The 10,360-nt window shown below is 41.0% G+C and overlaps 1 long non-coding RNA gene across 4 annotated transcripts; it reads right to left on the reverse strand.

Moving 5' to 3' along the window:
* Nucleotides 1-5,865: 5,865 nt before the first annotated feature.
* Nucleotides 5,866-9,397, reverse strand: LOC135491236 (uncharacterized). 4 transcript variants are annotated; one of them, XR_010447789.1, is made up of 5 exons: nt 9,333-9,397; nt 7,842-7,915; nt 6,904-6,978; nt 6,682-6,762; nt 5,866-6,143 (listed from the first exon to the last, which is right to left on the reverse strand). It is a non-coding gene; the product is annotated as an uncharacterized LOC135491236 (long non-coding RNA). The 4 variants fall into 4 exon arrangements; XR_010447790.1 differs by lacking the exon at nt 9,333-9,397 and adding an exon at nt 9,118-9,142; XR_010447791.1 differs by lacking the exon at nt 9,333-9,397 and adding an exon at nt 8,687-8,705.
* Between the last annotated feature and the right edge of the window lie 963 nt (nt 9,398-10,360).

Below are 10,360 nucleotides of genomic sequence, written 5' to 3' on the forward strand. Positions count from 1 at the left end.
AGGTGTCCTCATACAGATGTCACTCTTGGAGACTTGTCTTGTCCAATCAGACAACAAGATGGTCTCATAGAGATGTCCTTTATGGACGCATATCTTCAGTGTGCGTGCTGCACCGAACAGACAACAAGGTGGTCTCATTGAGATGTCACTTATGGAGACTATGGTGTGCTGTCCTGATCAGACAAAAAGGGGGTCTCAAATGGATGTGTTCGGTGTGGTCTCAAAGGTATGTAGGCATGTCTTCAGTGTGGTGTCCCAATCGGTCAACAATATTTTCTCGTAGAGTCTAGAGCGTTCCTTATGGAGGGAAGTCTTCGGTGTGCAGTCCTAATCGGACACCAAGATGTTCTCAAAGAGATATTGCTTATGGAGCCATGTCTTGGTGTGCAGTCTTTAACAGACAACAAGGTGGTCTCACAGAGATGTCACTGTGATACAAAGCAGAGTCACAGAAATGAACTTTAGCCTAGTGAAAAAGATAATAGACAAGGCGATAGATTTCAGGTCATTTAATTATTATTATCTGCTCTGCTCATTGCCCACACCAAACCCTTATTCAAGACTTTAAAATCATTAGAAGTAACAGATATACACACTCTACTACAAATGAAGTTTCTACACAAATTTTTCAATAATTGCGATCTGGGTTACTTCATTCATGCATCAAAACAAATGACCAAATACATCCTCACAATACTAGAAACGGGCAGAAATCAATAATCCCACGATCCCGACTTAACATTAGGAAAAAATACAATTTTTGTCACTCAGTAGAACCTCTCTATTAAGGACACCATCGGGACTGCCAAATGCTGTCCTTAATAGAGAGGTGTCCTGATTAGAGAGGTCATATTGAATGGAAAGTACCAATTTGGGACCAAAACTAGTGTCCTTAATAGTGAGGTTGTCCTTCATAGAGAGGTATCCGCTAAGGGAGGTTCCACTGTATCTTCAATTCCCTTTCTGCCTTTAAGTATCACGATAAAATTCACACTCACAGTCTTCATTACGGCAGCAGATTAGTGCCATAAAAAATAAAATATTATCTCGTTATTACGAGATCTTTTCTCGTTATTATGAGATCTTTTCTCGTTATTACGCGATGTTATCTCGTTATTACGAGATCTTTTCTCGTTATTACGCGATCTTTTCTCGTTATTACGAGATGTTATCTCGTTATTACGAGATCTTTTCTCGTTATTACGAGATGCGAAAGTGCACGCAACATCGAGGATTAAGGTCTCATTAGGGAGGTTTTTTTTTCATTCATGCGCGGCCAAGCCCTAACCGTAGTTCCTAAAATCATTGATTTCTCGGTCCTCACAGTATGTCAGCGTTGATTCAGCAGTTGTTTTGGCAAAGACATGTTTTTTTGGAGTTTCTGAAACCTAGAGCGCTACTCAATAGGCGACTAACAAGAAACTACGCATTTATACTGTTGTTGCCGACGTATGTGTACACTGAACTTGGGATGTGCGTCGGCCCCGTGTTGAAATGCCGTCCAGTCCCAGTTGGTGCGTTTTTCGCTGATTTGTGCAAAATTCAACACATCTCAAAAGTTCAATGGTTGACCCTCGATTTTTTTTTATTTTTGTGTAGCGTAAGCAACTGTCTTTCATGGGAGAATGGTCTCTGTAAGAATTATTCAGGAAGAAATGTATAATATTTGGGGTTTTTCGTGATTGTCCGGCCCAATTGGCAATATTGCCATTTGGGATGGTGCAGAGCTAGGAGCAAATGCGACGCTTATGATTTATTTAAAGAAATATAATGCCCGATTTAACATCCTGCAGAATCAGGGGAATCAGGCGTTTCCAGTGATATACGATACAAATGGGTTGTCCTCATGCATTCACTTTGGAAACGCATTTTAAAATAGATGTTACGTCCTGTTAATGGGACACGTCATCATCGCGTACATTTGGGAAAAACTCCCTAACGAGACCTAAAGCTCAGGATCGAGCGCGGGAAAGGTCCGTACCATATACCATCATCGCGTAATAACGAGATAACATCTCGTAATAACGAGAAAAGATCGCGTAATAACGAGAAAAGATCGCGTAATAACGAGAAAAGATCTCGTAATAACGAGATAACATCGCGTAATAACGAGAAAAGATCTCGTAATAACGAGAAAAGATCTCGTAATAACGAGAAAAGATCGCGTAATAACGAGAAAAGATCGCGTAATAACGAGATAACATCGCGTAATAACGAGAAAAGATCTCGTAATAACGAGATAATATTTTATTTTTTATATTTTTTATGGCACTAATCTACTGCCGTACTTCATGACTTCAATATGTATAAAAATCATTTACTGGGATTATACAGTTCTCGCTGTGTAATTCCACACTTTTACATAATATGTTCACACTTGAACTTTCAATATTCACCACACATTTAATTTTGCCAAACATGATTATCATTTGTACATATGTGGCTGGGGCACTTTAGGTACATTACCACGGTGGCAATTGCAGGACAAGGGCTTTTAAAATTATGTCAGTCATTTCAAACAACTTGATCTGTCTACTACTCTCATATATAATAAGCTCAAAAGGCCCAAAAACGGTTGTTGTCAGAGAAAAATATTACCGGTACAAGTACTTGCTGGAAATTCCTGCAGCCATTCAGTTCACTGTCATGCTGATTTCAACTTAACTCAATGAATGTTATCTTGGGACTTGAAGAAATGTGTAATTACCCTACAACTTGGGCACTGTCATGTTTCTCAGGAAAGTCAAGTTTTTCAGATAAATGCCAGAAAAAGCCATTATCTCTCGTCAAAGGGCTCTAGTTGAGATGAGGCACGAGCGAAGAATGTAAATGTAATGGACGCCATTTTTCAAAACTTTCCAAGATTACTCAAACAAATTATTACAGAAGATGATTAACGAGTGTCGCGTAAATGAATACGCACATTGCTTGATTACACGACACACCTCAATCTTTTATTTTAACTTTATATTCAAAACTTAAACATATGGGGCCAAATTCATAAAGGGTGTTTAGCTTAAAACAGCGTTTAACTACTGAATAGACATTTTCTGGCCCTTGATGTGAATCTTCACAGAATATGAATAGGCCCTGAAACTGATTAGAGAGAAGTTGTACATGTCTAACCCTTAAACGCCCTTTATGAATTTGGGCCTGTGTTTCTTGCGAATGACCAATGGTGCGCAGTCAACCTCTTGAATCCCGGTGACCGACCAGTCAGTCATTTTGAAATAATGTTTTTTTCCCCAACGACCGACAGGTCGGTCTCAGTAATATTTTTATTCCCTTGAGCTGGGACGCTATTTTATTGCTGGTTTTAGCGTGTTTGATGTACAGTAGGGTCAGTTAGAGCATGCCTGGGTAGATGGTGCCTCGTCACCGGACTTTGGTGGTTGTATGCGGGCGCCATACATCGTGAACGTCAGACCCAATTTTCGCAACCACGTGACCACCCTGGGATCCCGTGATTTTCAAGTTTTGGGAGTCAAGAGGATAAACGCAGCAAACCAATCTAGAATGATCTGGATCGGTCAAGATCGGTCAAGATCACTGGTTCCGTGTAAATGGCCCTCACGTGTCTGCATAGGTTATGGTATTCCAACCACTTCAAGCACTTGGTTTGGTAACAAAATTATTAAAGGACCTTAGGCATTATTAACCCTTTGGCTCCCGAGGCCTATGTAACGCGATGTACCGAGATTTTTTACCAGTTTTATGCAAAATAACGTAAAAATACTTTTAAATATTGTACCTCCTTCATTATGCATCCTTGATTTATAGTCATAGTTCCACCTATTGTTGTGTATTTGGTTGAGACGGTTGTATGTGTAACGACGACAACAACGAGTAATGGCGAGGAGTTTAAGATGTCCGCGCCCACCCATGAGAGCACGTGCGATGAACATTTGTAAAGTTTGATTGATTTTGTAGCAAGCAAGGAGAAATAAACGTTGTTTTGTTTAAGAGGTTGAGGAGTTATATCAATATACAGTCCCTACAGAACACCTATGATAAAACCCCGTGTTTTTTCAAGACCCGTGTCTTCGCCGTGTGTCAAAAAACCCGCGGCGCACTTGCACCATCAGTTGTGTTAGATAATGATTAATAACCCCGGCGACAGGTGCGCTGTAGGTAGGGAGCTCTCCTGTGTTTCTTTCCCGTTGGAGGGGAATTTCGCATGCGCAATACCGCGGCAACTACACCGCGCCATCTGTCGCCGGATCTTAGAACTTGCAATTGCTGTGTCTATTCAGATTCCACCTATCAAAAACCTGTGTTGAACACAGGTCTAAATTAGCCCCCGATTGGCCGCATCAAGCTCGATGGGGCTAATAGACACGGGGATTTGACACACGGGTCTATTTAGACACGACAATTCATAGGTGTAAGCGCAAAAGACACGGGGATTTGATAGGTGGAAGTACGACTAATAAAACCATACATTTTCGTAAAGCTGATTACCTTGGCTATCAATTGGCATTGTTTCTGGGTATCAATTAGGTAAGAGGTAATCAATAATCAGTAATAATCAATATTTTTTGATTGATTTTGCTCTAATTGATTGATTTTTCTGATTTGAACAAAGTATATGGAACTGTAATTGATGCAGTTACAACCTGTTAATGATCAACGTAACTTGATTGATAACCTTTGATTGACTATTGTCTATTACTGATTGATCGAATAATACAACATAATATTAATTTATATGCTAATCAGTTCTTGTACTGTGACGCTGCACAAGCGCCAATCAAACTGCAGCGCCCTCTGTAAACTATGAATGAAACTAAATCTAGTCTTCTGCAGATCACCAGGGACACGAATACACTGTACAATAGCGTCTAACGTGTACCGAGAGTTCTATACTAAAGCATTAGTATAGGGACGATATATCGTACCGCCTACGCGAGACAAAATACAGGGACGATATATCGTCCCCTCTAGGGAGGCGAGGGGTTAAGGGCAATATTACCCAGCTGTCCGCTGCCCAGTCACCTCCTGTTCTACATAAGTAGTTTCCATCAACAAATTGCACAAAAAAAGGAAAAATTCCAAAGACTGAATTATCGCGCTTTTCTGATGTTGACCCATTTAGCTCTCCAAGCAGTGACCCTTTTCACGTGGAACAGTGCACGAGTAAGGCGTTTCCTGGAGTTAGGACCTACCCTGTGACGTCTTGGTACTGATATTATGACGGGAAAGGTATTTCGTGCCAGGACTTATGCTACCAGAAATAATGAATAACACGTTAAGAGCTGAAACAAAATGGCTAAAGCATCAAACATGATTGGAGATTGGAAAAATAGTTTATAGGTGAACCAGAGGAAGAACAAAAATACTGCAATAACAAGAGCAACGCAGGGCGTAGCATATGCCCCGGTGAGCACTTTGAGTTGGTGTATTAGGAAAGTGAAGTGTTTTTCAGACAACCCCGGGCAGCTGGTGTCATAGCTGACTAGGTTTAGTTGACATTGTGAAAGAGTTATTGGTCTGTAATGCCCGCTGTGCACGTTATCTTTTTCTACTCACATAAAAAGTTACATGGTTATTACTCAAAGCGTTCTTGTTAAAATGAGAGGAAACGAAAAGTTTACAGACGCCTGACGCCTACCGGCTGACGGACATTGGTAAAACATAATGCCTCCGCAATGCTTTACGCATTGGCGGGGGCATAACAAGCTGCCTATTACTTTAGAGTCACACTCCACCAAAAAACATCGATGAAACCCCAGTAAAAACAGTAGTAATAGAAGATTCAGCAGAAAGCATCTAAAATTGTTTGGGTAGACACCTGCGATATAAATTAAAACTGACCACATTCGGCATTTAAATCAACTGTTCTAGGATAGGAACAAACGTCTTGGCGCCAAAACCCGATGTTGGCGAAAATGACATAATATCATGTAAAATCCAAGGAAGACATCAAGGAATCGCCTACGAGTGGGCACCTGCAAAAATGTCAGTTGCAGCAGAAACTAGTCTAATCCAGAACGTGTGTAATCCATTTGTGACTGTGTAATTCACTATGAAATAAATCCTTAATCCAATGTTTCCGTTTCTTCCATGCACCGACACTGCCTCAAGAATATTTCCGCCTCAATTTTGTTAAGTCCCTCGCATTGTTGTACTAAACAAATCATAGCCTGGAAAATCAAATTATAAAATTTCATCTATGATGTGATGATAATGCTTTACTTTGATAACAAATTAAGTGTATAATAAGAATGCAGTGGACAATCAAGTGACATATTTTCGTGTTTCCCAACAAAATCAGCCCAAATAACGATAATAACAAGGAGTTTTATATGGCGCTTTAAAAGAGCTTTCATTACCCAGCCTATCCAGAAGGTAAGAGTTACAACGTGGCACATGCCGGGTATCGAAGCCAGGACCTCCCGATCACAATGTTGATGCTCAAACGTTGTGCCACTGCGTTCCTCTGAGCACAAATTATTCCATATGCCTGAAAATGTACCCATCTCTGTACGTAGGTCTTTTATTGTTTCATGACTATCCACAGGATAATGCATGAAGTGATTCAAAATTATCTCTAGGCACTGTATTTGGTTGCAGCCGGTCAGTTTAACCCAATTCGCTTCAAGTTTCTCGCCTGTCATGTGCTGTACTTTCATGGAGAGATACCATCAATAAGGCTGACCATTTGTCAAATTTCAGACCCACCTCTGGCTCACGGACATTCATCATGGTTTTCATCTCTGTCTGCGGCAACTCATCCTACAAGAAGTTTATGATGGCCTCCATCTGAAATAACATAACATTTGTCAAATGAAAGGTATCAAATTGCTGTTTGCTGTGCAAATTGTCCGTGACGAAGTCGGAAGATGAACTGATGGAGAAGACATGAATGGTTAAAAGGCAATTTAAAAATTGCATGTTTCTTACCTCCCAGTCCAAGATTGTTGTAAAGCTCTTCTGGCTTCTTACGAAAGGTTTCTTTACACATGTTTATCACACACTCTGCAAAAAAATAACAATTTGAATCCTTTGAAAACATTTCGACAATCACATTCATCATAAAGACATAAGAAACGTTTCTGCGGCTGTCTAAGTGCAGACAATGACAGTCAAACCTTTTTTGCCTTTACATACCTGTAGCACGAGAAGTAAAAAGCTTTATGGACTGAATGATGCAGGAGCTGAGCTTGTGTATGAAGTTGAACTTCATCATACATGTATGAATTTTCAGAAAAGAAGTTTGACCCAGCACAAAGCCCAACTCAGAGTCAGATGAAAAAAAGATTTTTATTCTGTTTTAACTCTTTAAATCCTTGAATTTTTTTAGTGTTTCCAAGTATTTCAGCAATTTTCACCCCAAACGACCTCCAAATGCCCCCCCCCCCCCCCCCCATGTACAAGACAGCTAATTAATTTCACTAGTATTATTTCATCAAACGGATGAAAACAAGTATATTGCATATCCCTAAACCGCCCGAAAACCAGCCTAAGTTTCATGATGGCGATGGTGTTGCTTGAGATCAGGTACGTACTGGCAGGCAGCTAGGCTAAGAAACTAGACAAAAATCAGTGGCCGGATATCGGCCGGTTAGGACATAAAGGGTCAAATATCACATGCCAAAAAATGACAAGCAGTTTTTTTTAAAAAACGACCGATGCTATGACTTTCAATTCCAAGCGATGACAGATCAATTAAATCAAAAATTTGTATTGAAAAAGTTTGACCATCCAGTCCACGCGTTTACACTCCATCATCCATAGCCCAAAAACGATGCGGACAAATAATTTATCATGAATGGACAACAGTAGTAACAGTATTTTATTGTAAAATAAAAGGCTGTATTAAAATTTTAGTAAATACTTACGGATTTTACATTCTTCAAAACACTTGAGTGTGGGCACGAGTGGCATTAAAAACCCCAGGGGTGGCACGGAGGGCCTGCAATGCCACATTTAAAAAACATGAGTTACCAAGATTTGGTATCCCGATGGCGATGGATGCAATCATATTTACAAAACAAAAAGAAATACATGTAAGTGGTAGAAAAAATTTTTTGCAACTGATTTGAAACATATCTTAAACGATATGTGCTGGAGATGCCAAGCCTCTTTCATGCCGTCATTGCCATGGTGATGCTGGCCGATGCTATTGCACCCCGTCAATCAAATATCCTTTAAAAAATTGTATTACAAATTGTAAAAAATCTTGACAGTGCATCATGCTGTGCACACGTGCTACCCGCTGACCGACTTTCGAATGTCGTCTCGAGCCAATGTGCATCCTTTTCTGTGAAGATCTATTGTAAACATGGTTTGTTTTGGCGACCCTAGGTGGTGCCGGCGTATCTGGCAATACTGCAAAGGTCCTATAAATAGACGAATTCGAAGAAGTTTGTTTTGGTGCTGACCAGAGCGTGGTGTCCCTAGGCATTGTCCAAAGTCAGCTAAGGCCTTCTGACGAGTGACATGTTCTGGGTGTGCGCACTCATTGTTTAAATTGTTTTGGAGCCGATTCCTCTTCTTCAAACAGGCCTATCTGGATGAACACACTCCCTCAAGTGCATGCACACAGTCCCTTCACTGCCACAACCTTCTAGTTTCTACCAAAATAACATTGCGCAATATTGTTTCACCACTAGGCCTACGCCTCGATATTTCACCAGTTACGTCATTACGTTGATAAGACGAATTCGAAGAAGTTTGCACTGACCCTTGAACAAAGGATCGCCGTGTCTCTCTAGGCACTGTCCGAAGTCGGCTTACTACGCCTTCTGACGTATTCCGAGTGTGCGCATTCGATTTGTTTTGGCACCGATTCCGTCTTCTTCGAATACGTCTATTTCCTAAGTGGTGATATATAATATAGACCTAGGCCTATAGATTCATGCACTAGATTGGGAACAACGTTTACATGACGTAGTGTTGGCTGTCGTCACGTCACCATGCATTTTACATTACTGTAACGTGACGAGACGCGACGTTTTCGTAAACGTTGGTCCCAATCAAGTGCATGGATCTATAGTACCGATATATATAGTATGCACTCCATGACGTGTTGGCAATACAATATCATGATGGACGCACACTCCACAGAGAGTAAGAGTAAGACTGAGCTGAGAGTGACACTAGGCTTACACGTACACAGACATGATGAAGCCTGTAGCCTGAACGCCTAGACTGCACACACTCGACAGTGCATCGATTGCATGAATGATGGTCTGTACTCTGTCACTGTGGTACGGGGCGGTAGGCCTACGAGTAAGCGTCTTTTTCTCACAGAATCAACGAAAAAAACTTGTTCGTCTTCTACAATACTTTTCCCTAAATCATCCAGACCGTAAAGCAATAATATTTACCGATTGCATGATGGCGAACAGCAATCCCAACGCTAGTATTTCGGAACAAACTACTCATGCTAGTATAACCGCAGCAAAAGCACGAAAAGCAGCGACAAGACAGTGTCCAAACGCAAGGGAAATCGTCGTTAATTTGTAAAGTACGCCCTCTCGCGGAGAACGACTGACCCCGTCTTGGCCATTCCAATGTTAGTGCCCTAACAGACATGTCTTGTCTCAATCCGACAACTAGATGGTCTCAAAGACATGTCCCTTTTTGAGGCAAGTCTTCAGTGTGCTCTCGAATGGATGTCTTATGGAGACAAGTCTTCAATGTGCTGTCACAATCAGCCAACAAGGTGTCCTCATACATATGTCACTTATGGAGACATGTTGGTTATTAACTCACACAACGAAGTGAGTGTAATGGTTACGTATGTGTATAAAGTGTAAACAAAATTCATACATGTATATCCATCATGTCCATCGAATCTGAAAAAATTTGTGCAGACCCATGACAGTTCCGGTTCCGGTACAGTTTGTTGCATTCCATACGGGCCGCGCTTGCCGATCCTGCTTTCACGACGCACCGCAACCACAGTTACCATGATTCCCGTTGTCGACGCAATTATTTCATGACGTCATGAGCCATTGACCAATCACGCAAGTAGATTTATTCACACCGGCGCCACTGTCTTGAAGTGTATCTAAAAATCGTCTGCTACGGCGGAGACAGTTGTGACATTTCATTGCAGACGAAGTAAACGTCCTCTTCTTCTCGATTTACGTACTTTACTTCAAAAAGTCAGTTTTAACACTACTGCACAAATATAGAGTGGTCTTAAAGTTCCATTTGGATAGAGATTTGACGGACTGATTTGGAAATTCATTCCAACCATGCAACTGTTTCAGAAATGAGAAAAAGCTCCTGGGTGTCATGACATGCATTCAATTATTATTTCACCACAAAGAGCTGCTTCTTTCAGCAGATATGAGACAGCTACCGGGGCGGGGACTATTTCTTTATGGGGCCTTATTGTTCAGCGTCT

This window comes from Lineus longissimus, chromosome 7 (assembly GCF_910592395.1).
Source record: "Lineus longissimus chromosome 7, tnLinLong1.2, whole genome shotgun sequence".
Lineage (NCBI taxonomy): Eukaryota > Metazoa > Nemertea > Pilidiophora > Heteronemertea > Lineidae > Lineus > Lineus longissimus.